Below are 13,358 nucleotides of genomic sequence, written 5' to 3' on the forward strand. Positions count from 1 at the left end.
AATCTTGCCTATACTGTGTCCCCTGGTGTAGCCTCTTATCATCTGTCTGAGGAAGGGCTGTGGCAGCAGTTGGGACGCTTTTGAGGACACGCAAGTAAGAACCCCACAGTAATTGATGAGATTTTGATACACTGTGTTTTATGTGTTGTTCTGATGTCATTATGACCTTGAGCACCTGTGTATAAACTACCGAGTTACAAAATAAGGAAGCCTACCTCATTTGCCTACATCACGGTACAGCCAGAGGCATCTGTCTGGATAGTAGAAGGGGAGGAGGCAGTCAGAACCGGTCCAAAGATGTACTACGTGTCTGACTCAAAGAAGATCTCAGGTAGTTCAGGAACACAGGGTGCAAGCCCAGGTTACAGACTATACGGCTCCAGGAGATATTACATTATGGGAAATGTTGAAAGTGTCCCGAAGGGATGCTGCTCACCAGAACAATATGTGGCGGACAAGAGAGGGAAACGCTTTGTAAAGTGTTTACCCAGGTTAGAGAAGGTGGCACTCTTTGTGTTGATACATGGAGAGAATTGTTAAATGAGAAGAAAGGTAAACTTGCTGATGAAAAGATAGTAAGTGTAGTGGAGGTGTGGCTTGAGTGCAGCAAAGAATTTGAACGGACGGTGGGAGAACAGACATATAATGAAAAGACAGGAAGATATTACTGTATGCCTGGGCAGCCACCTTATTATTATGGTGTCATCAAGAAGAAGACGGGGTGGACCTGTGCCGTATATGGGCAACAGAATCCTCCCTCCTGTGTTACGTGCCTTGCTGTCACAGATGATATTGCAGATAGCTGTAAGTTATGGATAAATGTCCGACTGGCTTGATCCCAAACTAAGGAGCATAAAGGTGACCCCTGTAAAACCCTAAGAGCTCACCCTGACTGCTAAGCACATACAAGGGTCTCAGAGGTAGACAATTGCATGCCCTCATACCTAGACTGTGTGACACCTGAAAACCCTATAATAGTGAGGGGACACGACCACCGGCTTCCTGCACTTAATACGGAGGGAGTCAGGGTCACCTAGAATCAAGCCAGCAAAGAAACACAATACAAGAAAGGACTTATCTGAACAAGCAGTAACAGAAGTCTCCAGCAGTGATCACTTCAATCCAGGAAGTAGTATAAACCGCAAAGTGAGGCAGTATGGGAGGGAATATAAAGAGAGGCAATTAGTGTGAATAGGTGACAGCTGGGAGAAGGAAAGGAGATGACAAAGTGAAACCAAAACAAAAAAACATCATGCAAGAGGTACAGAAGAACGTCTGCCAGACCTTCTCAGAGAGCTGGCGGTGACAGTACCCCTCCCTCTACGAGTGGACTCCGGACACTCAGAGCCCACCTTCTCAGGATGGGACCTATGGAAAGCCCTGATGAGACGAGTGGCCTTAATGTCTGCCACTGGGACCCACATCCTCTCCTCAGGACCATAACCCTTCCAATGAACGAGGTACTGGAGAGAACCACGGATAATGTGAGAATCCAAAATTCTAGAGACCTGGAATTCAAGATTACAGTCAACAACAATCGGAGGAGGAGGCAAAGAGGAGGGTACAGTGGGTTGGACATAAGGTTTTAATAGGGACCTATGAAAAACATTATGGATCTTCAAAGTCTGAGGAAGATCAAGACGGAAGGCAACGGGATTGATGACGGACAAGATCTTGTAAGGCCCAATAAACTTAGGACCCAACTTCCAGGAGGGAACCTTCAGTTTGATATTCTTTGTAGACAACCACACCAGATCACCCACATTCAGGTCTGGACCAGGCACACGTCTCTTATCCGCCACACGCTTATATCTCTCACTCATCCTCTTCAGATTACCCTGAATCTTTTGCCAAATAAATGACAAAGACGAGGAAATTCTCTCTTCATCAGGTAAACCAGAAGACCCCTCTCCAGAGAATGTCCCAAACTGCGGATGAAACCCATATGCACCAAAAAATGGTGACTTATCAGAGGACTCCTGGCGACGGTTATTTAAAGCAAACTCAGCAAGGGACAAAAAAGAACACCAATCCTCCTGATTCTCTGCCACAAAACGCAGATATGTCTCCAGATTCTGATTGACGCGTTCGGTCTGACCATTCGACTGTGGGTGAAAAGCAGAAGAGAACGACAACCGAACCCCCAAGCGAGAACAGAAGGCCTTCCAGAATCTGGAAATAAATTGCGTGCCCCTATCAGAAATGATGTCTAAAGGAATGCCATGCAATTTGACAATGTGATCAACAAATGCTTGCTCCAGCGTCTTAGCATTGGGTAACCCAGGAAAGGGAATGAAATGCGCCATTTTGCTAAAACGGTCCACTACTACCAGAATCACAATCTTCCCCGAGGAACGAGGCAGGTCCGTAATGAAGTCCATGGACAGATGCGTCCAAGGACGGGAAGGAATGGGTAACGAGAGGAGAGAACCGTGAATGGCCGTGAATGAGGGACCTTGGCACGAGCGCAGGTCTCGCAGGCTGCTACAAAACCCTCAACCGTCTTACGAAGAGCCGGCCACCAGAATCTCCGAGCAATGAGATCCACTGTGGCTCTACTCCCCGGGTGCCCAGCAAGGACAGTATCGTGGTGCTCCTTAAAAACCTTGTGTCGTACAGCGAGAGGCACAAACAACCTCCCAGGAGGACAAAGATCAGGAGCCTCTGCCTGGGCTGCCTGAACCTCTGCCTCCAAATCAGGATAAAGAGCAGAGACGACCACCCCTTCAGCCAAAATGGGACCCGGGTCTTCAAAGTTCCCCCCTCCCGGAAAACCCCCTTTTTAGTTATATCAGTGAGTGGCTTAACAACAGAGGAATAATTCAAAATTAACTTTCTGTAATTGGCAAAACCCAAAAACCGCATCAGCGCCTTCTGATTCTCAGGAAGCTCCCAATCAAGCACAGCGCGGAAACCAGAAGCGGAGAGAAGAAAACCAAGAAATTGAATCTCCGGAACCGCAAACACACATTTTTCCAGTTTAGCGTACAATTTATTCTCCTGCAGAATGAGTAAGACCTGACGTAGGTGGTCCCTATGAGTTTTGAAATCAGGAGAAAAAATCTAAATGTCATCTAGATACACCAGTACAAATTTCCCCATTAAATGATAAAAAATGCTGTTCACAAAATGTTGGAAGACGGCCGGAGCATTCATCAAGCCAAAGGGCATAACCAAATTCTCGAAATGACCCTCAGGGGTATTGAAGGCAGTCTTCCATTCGTCCCCTTCCCTGACCCTGACTAGGTTGTATGCCCCTCTTAAATCCAACTTAGAAAAAACTTTAGCCCCAACAATCTGTTTAAACAGGTCCGGGATCAGAGGAAGCGGATATGGGTCACGAATCGTGATACAGTTCAGCTCCCTGAAATCCAGACAAGGTCTTAAAGAACCATCTTTTTTTTTAACAAAAAAAACCCAGCGGCAACAGGTGACTTCGAGGTTCGGATGTGTCCCTTTCTCAGGCTCTCAGAGATAAAAGTACGCATAGCGACCCTTTCAGGTTGGGAAAGATTGTATAGTCTAGATTTTGGCAGCTTGGTGCCTGGGATGAGATTAATAGGGCAGTTGTACCCCCGGTGAGGGGGCAACTCCTGGACACCAGTCTCGGAAAACACATCCGAAAATTCAGAGAGAAAAGATGGCACAGTCTTGGTAGAAACCTCTGAAAGAGATGCCGTGAAGCAATTCTCTCTGCAAAACTCACTCCAACCATTTATTTGCCTTGCTTGCCAATCAATGGTGGGGTTCTGTTTAGTGAGCCAGGGTAGCCCCAACACTAGAGGAGTAGGTAATCCGCTTAAGATGAAACATGACAAATCCTCAACATGAGCGTCACCCACAGTCAAGAACTATGTCCTTTAACGATCTTTGAGAAAGTGGAGCGGAATCGATAGCAAAAACAGGTATATCCTTTTCCAAAGTGCATACCTGGAAACCATGTGTTATAGCAAATTGATTATCAATGAGAGTGACAGCTGCTCCACTATCTACAAAAATCTCACAATGTTCTTGCTTTCTAGCGCCACCCTGGCAGGTGAGCTTCGTCAGGGGCAAGGAGTGAAACCCGGGTCGGGCAAAAGTAGTAGACGCTGGGATTTTAAATGCCAATTTTTAAAGAGTTGTTTGTGAGTATGGACAAATAAAAAACTTTTAATTAAATATCAACGGAGCTTCACTATTGCAGAAGCCACTTGTATTCACAGAAACCTCTAGGAAAAGAAATCGAAGAAAATAACTGCGGATTCACCTGGGGTATACCTGATTTGAGTCCGTGTGTAGATCCTGCGGGTTTGCATGAGAATGTGGATTTCCGATAGAATATAGACAATTGGCTACGGAGGGATTATATGCACGCCTTGTTTTATACAGTGCTGTGTGAGTATAATCTGTGCAGTGCAGGTTATCTTATCATACGGACTTACACTATTTTAATCTTTATTAGTTGCAGGATATCCATTTAAAGGATATTTGCAGCCCTCGGCTCTCTTGGAAAAGGAAGAAGGAAGAAAGAAAAATTGTTTGCATACTGGCCTTGATGATAAGCGCGGCCCGAACTCTATATATCTTACCTGTTTAAAGTGTGACTGATCCCATATCACTTTTCGGACCTGCTGCATAACATTACTACGGACTGGTGATAAATTTATTTTATATTCCAACCAGTATCAGCTGCCCATCTCCGAAATTCAGAACACTATATCTCTGCAGACTGTTTACCCTGGCATAAAAGACGCAGTTTAGATTCAGCCAGAGCAATACGATCTGGGTCATCATATATCTGCCCCAGGGCTACAAAAAATTCATCCACCGATCGGAGGGGCATTGCCCCCAACGGCAGCGAAAAGGCCCAAGACTGAGCGCTATCCCTGAGCAGTGAGATATTGATCCCCACCCTCTGCTCCTCATCACCAGAGGAATGGGGAAATAGGCGAAAATGGAGTTTGCAAGCCTCTCTAAAGCGAACAAAATTCTCACTACCCCCGGAGAACGTATCCGGAAGCGAGATCTTAGGCTCTGAACAAACTCCATGAATGCAAGCAGAACCGGTTACCTGAAACTGAGACACAGTTTTACGGAGATCTGCTACCTCCAGTGAAAGACCTTGCATGCGGTCAATCAAGGCTGAAACCGGATCCATGCTTAAGACGGTAATGGCTGTTTATAATGTCACGGATGATGTTGCAGACAGCGGGAAGTTATGAATAAATGTCCGAGTGGCTTGATCCCAAACTAAGGAGCATATAGGTGAGCCCTATAAAACCCTAAGAGCTCACCCTGACTGCAAAGCACATACAAGGGTCTCAGAGGTAGACGATTGTATGCCCACGTACCTAAGACTTTGTGACACCTGAAAACCCTATAATAGTGAGGGGACACGACCACCGGCTCCCTGCACTTCGTACGGAGGGAGTCAGGGTAACCTAGAATCAAGCCAGCAAGGAAACACAATACATGAAAGAAATTATCTGAACAAGCAGCAGCAGAAGCCTCCAGCAGTGAACACTTCAATCCAGGAAGTAGTATAAACCGCAAAGTGAGGCAGTATGGGAGGGAATATAAAGGAAAGAGGATTAGTCTAAATAGGTGACAGCTGGGAGAAGGAAATGAGATGAGAAAGTGAAACCAAAGCAAAGAACATCATGCAAGAGGTAGAGAAGGACGTCTGTCAGACCTTCTCATAGAAGTGGCAGTGACATATACATATTAATCAGATCTCCCCTCAGTCGTCTTTTTTCTAAAGTGAATAACCCTAATTTTGATCTTTCAGGGTACTCTAGTTCCTGCTTGTTCTTGGGGCATGTTCCCTTCAGTTTTGTCTTCAGCAAGTGAAATTCATGCTCAATCGGTGTCAGGTTCGGTGATTGACTTGGCCATTGCATAACATTCCACTTTTTTCCCTTAAAAAACTCTTTGGTTGCTTTTGCAGTATGCTTTGGGTCATTGTCCATCTGCACTCTGAAGCGCCGTCCAATGAGTTTTGAAGTATTTGGCTGAATATGAGCAGATAATATTGCCCGAAACACTTCAGAATTCATCCTGCTGCTTTTGTCAGCAGTCACATCATCAATAAATACAAGAGAACCAGTTCCATTGGCAGCCATACATGCCCACGCCATGACACTACCACCACCATGCTTCACTGATGAGGTGGTATGCTTAGGATCATGAGCAGTTCCTTTCCTTCTCCATACTCGTCTCTTCCCATAGATCTGTTATAAGTTGATCTTGGTCTTATCTGTCCATTTGATGTTGTTCCAGAACTGTGAAGGCTTTTTTAGATGTTGTTTGGCAAACTCTAATCTGGCCTTCCTGTTTTTGAGGTTCATCAATGGTTTACATCTTGTGGTGAATGCTCTGTATTCACTCTGGTGAAGTCTTCTCTTGATTGTTGACTTTGACACACATACACCTACCTCCTGGAGAGTGTTCTTGATCTGGCCAACTGTTGTGAAGGCTGTTTTCTTCACCAGGGAAATAATTCTTCGGTCATCCACCACAGTTGTTTTCCGTGGTCTTTTGGTGTTGCTGAGCTCACGAGTGCGTTACTTCTTTTTAATAATGTTCCAAACAGTTGTTTTGGCCACGTCTAATGTTTTTGCTATCTCTCTGATGGGTTTGTTTTGTTTTTTTCAGCCTAATGATGGCTTGCTTCACTGATAGTGATAGCTTTTTGGATCTCATCTTGATAGTTGACAGCAACAGATTCCAAATGCAAATAGCACACTTGAAATTAACTGCTCATTGTAATTGGGATAATGAGGGAATAACACACGCCTGGCCATGGTAAAGCTGAGAAGACAATTGTCCCATTACTTTTGGTCCCTTAACAAGTGGAAGGCACATATGCAAACTGTTGTAATTCCTACACTGTTCACCTGATTTGGATGTAAATACCCTCAAATTAAAGAGAAACACCCCACTTGTGATCGTAAACTGCTATATGGACACACGGCAGGGCGCAGAAGGAAAGGTGTGGCATGTGGTTTTTGGAGAGCAGATTTCACAGGGATAATTTAAATTTTTAAAACGTTTTTATTGTAAATACGTCTGTAGCGATACAGGTTAGTTTACAATACAGAAGCATATTGTATAGATGTTTGGTTTTCAAAACGTTAAATATACATATATACCGTATTGATACCGTACGGATCCGTCTTCAAAATGCTTTCAGTGTTACTATGGCACCCAGGACGCTATTAAAGTCCTGGTTGCCACAGTAGGAGCGGGGGAGCGGTATACTTACAGTCCGCGCGGCTCCCGGGGCGCTCCAGAGTGACGTCAGAGCGCCCCATGCGCATGGATGACGTGCCATGCGATCACGTCATCCATGCGCCTGGGGCGCCCTGACGTCACTCTGGAGCGCCCCGGGAGCTGCACGGACGGTAAGTATGCTGCTCCCCCGCTCCCCTTTACCATGGCTGTCAGGACTTCAGCGTCCCGGCAGCCATGGTAACCACTGTAAAAAAGCTAAACGTCGGATCCGGCAATGCGCCGAAACGACGTTTAGCTTAAGGCCGGATCCGGATCAATGCCTTTCAATGGGCATTCATTCCGGATCCGGCCTTGCGGCAAGTCTTCAGGATTTTTGGCCGGAGCAAAAAGCGCAGCATGCTGCAGTATTTTCTCCGGCCAAAAAACGTTCCGTTCCGGAACTGAAGACATCCTGATGCATCCTGAACGGATTTCACTCCATTCAGAATGCATGGGGATAATCCTGATCAGGATTCTTCCGGCATAGAGCCCCGACGACGGAACTCTATGCCGGAAGACAAGAACGCAAGTGTGAAAGAGCCCTAAGACAATAAGTGTTGCTAAACTAAAATTAACAAGTTAGCAAAATTGGTTGGTGAGACAGCAGACAGTGTACATTGATACAAGTTAGAAACTTTAGTGGTTCCTGTTTAAGTCAGTTGGGCGAAGTTTCTAAATTTTTGCCATGGATCCCATGTCTTTTTAAACAGACCTCGGGCATTTGCCTCCCAGTGGGCAAGTTGCTCCATACGACAAATCTCGTCACATTTGGCTAACCATTGTGAAAGAGGGGCTAGTTGATTTCCAGTTTGCGGCAAGACTGTTATAGGCGACTTTTTTGCCTGGTGTAGTTTGCGCCATCCATAAGGCTTAAAAGACACATTTGTGGTGATTGTTTAAATACCCTGTTATGTCATTTGGTCAAAACCTGACATATTCAGACCCAGAATGGTGTGAGTTTTGAGCATGACCACCAAGTGTGCCCATATCTTTGTGGCATCTCCAGCATATTGGCGATGCAGTTGCATACATTTTGTGTAATCTCTCCGGGGTGTAATACCATCTAGTGAGCATTTTCTAATAATTCTCCTGAAGACGGACACACCTAGATATTTTAGGTGTGTATGCTAAAAGAGTTTTTACTTCTTTTTCTGTAAAGTTTATTTTTAGGTCACTTTCCCAGTGATTATTGGTTAGACCTTTTGTAAGAAGTAGCATATAAAGCTTAGATATTTTCTCTGCTGGTTCTCTAGTACTTAGTGCCATGTACTCAAAACCAGTATAGTCCACCCCTTCTGGTATTTCCATTTTTTTGAGGGCTTGTAGGAGATGTGAATTATGAAAGTAAGTAAGATCAGGTGCTAGTGAACACTTAGGGTCGGTTCCTGTGGTTTCATTTTTCTCATTTAGGATATCCCATATTGCTATTTTATTATTTTTACAAGAGTCAGTTAATGAAGCCCTAAATTCCTGGGGGGAATCCCACATTACATCTCTGACCTGTAGCAGTGGAGTCAACGGGTTTGTGAGTAGGGTACCTGCCAGAACAGAATGCCATAATTTGACAGTGTTACGGGTCATTGGGTAATCCACCTCTCTCATCAGGTCTCTTTTATATATTTTCGTCAAGACCAGAGATCTTAATGATATACATGTCAACGATTGTTCTGTAGATATGTCCATTCTGTCCTGCGGATTATGTATCCATTCCAGTACTCGTAAACCTTGTACAGCTTTGTAATATAAATGAAAATCTGGGACCCCTAGGCCACTAGCTTTAATTGATTTGACAGTTTGGGCATACGGTAGTCTAGGTCTATTACCATTCCATAAGAAATAGGTATTTTTTCATTTTTGAAAAAAAAAGTGTCCAGGAAGGGAGATCGGCAAAACCTGTAGGTAAAAAAATTTTTTGGGAAGTATTATTGTCTTAATAAGAGATCTACGCCCGAACCAGGAGGTGAATGGTATGTCCCAAGTTTTGATGAGGGCGTCAATAACGTGTGGGAGATTTTTATATTTTCCCGAGTATAGTGTTGAGGGGTGGGAAGTGAGGTTAATGCCTAAGAATTTGATGCTACGTGGTGCCCATGTAAAAGGTGAAATTCTCTCAAGCAATTTCTGTGTTAAAAGATCTAGAGTAACATTTAATACTTGGAATTTAGCAAAGTTTACTTTAAAGTTAGAGAATAAGCTGAAATCATCTAGCAGTGTATGTATTTCTGGGAAGGCTTCCATAGGGTTTGTAATGATCAATTTTCAGTTGATCATCTGCAAATGCTGCTTGGGTGTGTATATCATTATGGATCTTTATTCCTTGTATCTTTGGGTTAAGCCTAATGGCTTGTAGGATGGGCTCCGTGGAGAGGATAAATAGTAGTGGCGAGAGCGGGCAGCCTTGCCTAGTCCCGTTGCTGATTGAAAAGGTGGGGGACAGTGTGTTATTGACCATAACTGGTGCACTTGGATCTCTATACATTGCCATTACCACCTTAATAAAGCCCTCTGGTATCTGAAAGCTCTGCAGAGCTCTTGTCATATACAACTAATCTACTCTATCAAATGCCTTCTCGGCGTCTGTGCCGAGAAGGACTAGGGGGGTGGATGCTGTATAATATTAATTACCCTGCTAGTATTCATTCTCCCCTCTCTCCCCATTACAAATCCTACCAGTTCCATATGGACAAGCTGTGGGAGGAAAGGTTGTAGTCTATGTGCTAATATTTTGGCATCAGCTTTAGATCATTGTTAAGTAATGAGATTGGCCAACAACTGGAGCACTGCGTTGGGTCCTTCCCCTTTTTAGGTATGATAGTGATTTGAGCTGTTAGCATATGTGAGTGAAGAGGTTTCCCCTCCCAGAGTGAATTGTATACCAGGAGTAATCTAGGTAATAACAGGTCTTGGAAAGTGTTGTAATATTTCATAGGTAAGCCACCTGGGCCTGGGCTTTATTGCATCGGCGTTGATTTTAGCGCGGTTTTTAATTCAGCTAATGTGAAAGGTCTGATCGGTACTTGCGCTTGATCTGTGTTTAATTTAGGTAGGTCAAGGGAGGTAAGCCACTTTCCCATATTGCTAGTTCTTTGTCTTTCATCTTGCGCCTGTAACCAACTTTTAATATTATATGGATGGGTATAGTACTCAGTAAACCTTTTAGCTATTTAATCTGTGTAATAAAGCATTTGGGCTGAAGAAGCCTGGATGTTATGTATATAGGAGTGCACTCTCCTCTTTTTTAGTTGAGAGAGCATAAATTAAGTGGCTTTATCCCCGTGTGTGTAGTATTTAAATTTAGCTGAAAGGTACATTTTGGCTGTTTTTTCATCAAGTATATTTTTTAATCGAGATGTTAAGAGATCTTAGTCATGTAACACATGTGGGGTAAGTTGTCGCTTGTGTAGAAATTCTAGTTATCCAATTTGGGCTTGCAATTTGAAGACTTTAGCTTCTTTTCTCTTTTTTATGTGTGTTCCAAGTGAAATAAAGTGACCCCTGACCACCGCCTTATGCGCATCCCAGATCACACTCCGTGATACTCCTTCAGTATCATTTAGTGTAAAGTGTTCTTAAATTTTCCCCTCCATTTGTTTTACGTTATCAAGATTGTGTAGGATCATTTCGTTAAGTCTCCATATCATCTCCCTTTTGGGAGTATTTATAGAGGAGCATGATCTTATAAGGTCATTGGCCTAATGGATGCACTCTTGCAGTAGGGCAGCAATGAGGAGGACACACATATAATCTAGCCTTTGATATGATACATGTGCTGGGGAGTAGTATGTGAAATCTTTTTCTTTTGGGTGCAGTGTTCTCCAGCCATCTAGCAAACCTGTAAATTAAATAGTATTGGACCGGCACTCAAACATATGGGTTCACGCAGAGAGCCAATACAGTAAAACATGTTTTAATAAATTGCACTACTTTACTGTATTGGCTCTCTGCGTGAACCCATATGTTTGAGTGCCGTTCTAATACTATTTCAATTACTGTTTTTGAAGGGGCGATTAATTTTGGGAAATTGGCACCAATCCATGTATTTAGTGAGTGAGCCGTCCCATTACTATTCATCTACCAAACCTGCCCTGGCAATGTTATTGCGTATATATTTGAGTACTGTTTGCGACATGGAAGATGTACCTGTAGACGTATCAATTTCTAGATGCAAGGCTACGTTAAAATCACCACCCAAGATTGTTATACCTTCAGCAAATCTTAAATCGAAATTATCTAATGCTTCCCTCAGCCAAGGGGCTTGTGACGTATTTGGTGCATAATTCTTGCCAAAGGTGTACGTCTGTGATCACAATACTCCCTTAATAAATACATATCTACCCTCCTTGTCTGTGTAGGTTGAAGGCACCTCCAGGGGGAGCTGTTTCTGAAGTGCTATGCTGACTCCTTTGGAGGCAGAATTAGTGCTATGAAACCATTGATTGTATATCAAACGGGGCACGTGCTGCGTCCGAAAACGAGTCTCTTGCAGAAGTAATACTTCTGCTTTCTGTTTCTTTAGTATATTTCATATCTGGCTCCGCTTGGCAGCTGCATTCATACCACGAAGCAACCTGTTGAAGATGCGCATAAATGGAGACCTATAGTAAAACAGGAAGTTTTAACTACAGGTCTTCTCTATTCCACCTCTTCCCAGGGCTACCATTATTTTCAGCTGTCTCACCATTTATAATAGAACGTATTGTTATACAGAAATAAACAATAATCTTGCCATCTATTAATCTCATCTGAGGCAAGCTAGTGTTCACTAACAGATGGCCGATAAATGCATAATAACACTTATGATAATGAAAAGTAAGTGAGGTAGGTGTAGTGGACGTAGACGGCCCTCTAGAGGATCTTGTAGGGGAGGAGGGCAGTTTATGGCACAGGAAAATATGCCCTAAAGAAAAGAAAAGTGTAACATCTAGATATAGCTAATGTAAGGAAATTGAAAGGAGAGATAGAGGGGAGAGGATAGCAAGTAAACAGGAATATAGGCATTCCATATTATCTCACCCCTATGGATACTTCCTATAGTCATGGCACAGCGAAAGTCCCAAAGCTCATTCTCACTCTATTTCAGGAGCAATCTTCCGTGGGATAAAAGTTCCTGGCTTTTGTATTTGTCTTTGAGGTTTTCCTGTTCTTCTTGATATCCAAGGAGTAATCAGGGGCAATGCCGGAAACGCCATCAGTTCCTGTACAGGATTCCAGTCGTTGATCTGCTGGTCTACGATATCCAGATACTCGTAAACTCGCTTTAGATCCACATGTGACCGAATCACCAATTTCCTTTCAGGTGTGTTAATGAGGAGCCCAAATAAATACAGCCATCTATAAAGAATCCTGCATTCTCACAGGATGTTAAGTAATGGCTTTAATGCTTTTCTTTTCTTTAGCGTCATCGGGGACAGATCTTGATAAATAGCGATAGTAGCACCTGCATAAGATATGGATGTTGATGCTCTCGCTGCTTTCAGGATTTTTTCTTTTGTTTTAAAGTGGGTCAGCTTACATATAATATCTCTGGGCTGTTGTGTGGGACTTGGTGGGGGTCTCAGTGCACGATATGCTCTTTCCAGTGATATGTCAGTGACTGTGTCTGCACCCAGAAGGTCTTTAAAAAAGTCCAACAGCATAGGCATGACGACATCTGCCTGGACAGATTCCGGGAAACCCTTCAATCTCAGGTTATTACGTCTTCGGCGTTTATCTTGAGCCTCTAGTTGATTATAGAGGTGGTTTAGGTGCGCTGGGGCATGGTCCATAATGTGCGTGACCTCCGTTTCAAATTCAATCATGGCAGATTGTGCGGCCTCAACTGCTTCTACTCGGTCACCTAATTGTTTGAGGTCATGTTTAAAAACGTTAAGCTTATAGATGAGAGGGTCTAAGGTGTCTTCTAGGAGCTGGCACATGAATGCTCTTAATACCGGGACAGAGATATAGGGAAAAAAGAAGAGGGGATTAGTCGCAGACTCCTTGGTGTCTAGAGAGTCTGGGATATCCAGGCAGGGCGCCAAAGGGAACGGACCGTTAGGTGGTAATATGATATATCTAGGGTCCAAAAATATATATTTCGGGTGAATACTTATTTATTTCTTTAT

The sequence above is a fragment of the Bufo gargarizans genome, chromosome 1 (genome assembly GCF_014858855.1).
Source record: "Bufo gargarizans isolate SCDJY-AF-19 chromosome 1, ASM1485885v1, whole genome shotgun sequence".
Taxonomy (NCBI): domain Eukaryota; kingdom Metazoa; phylum Chordata; class Amphibia; order Anura; family Bufonidae; genus Bufo; species Bufo gargarizans.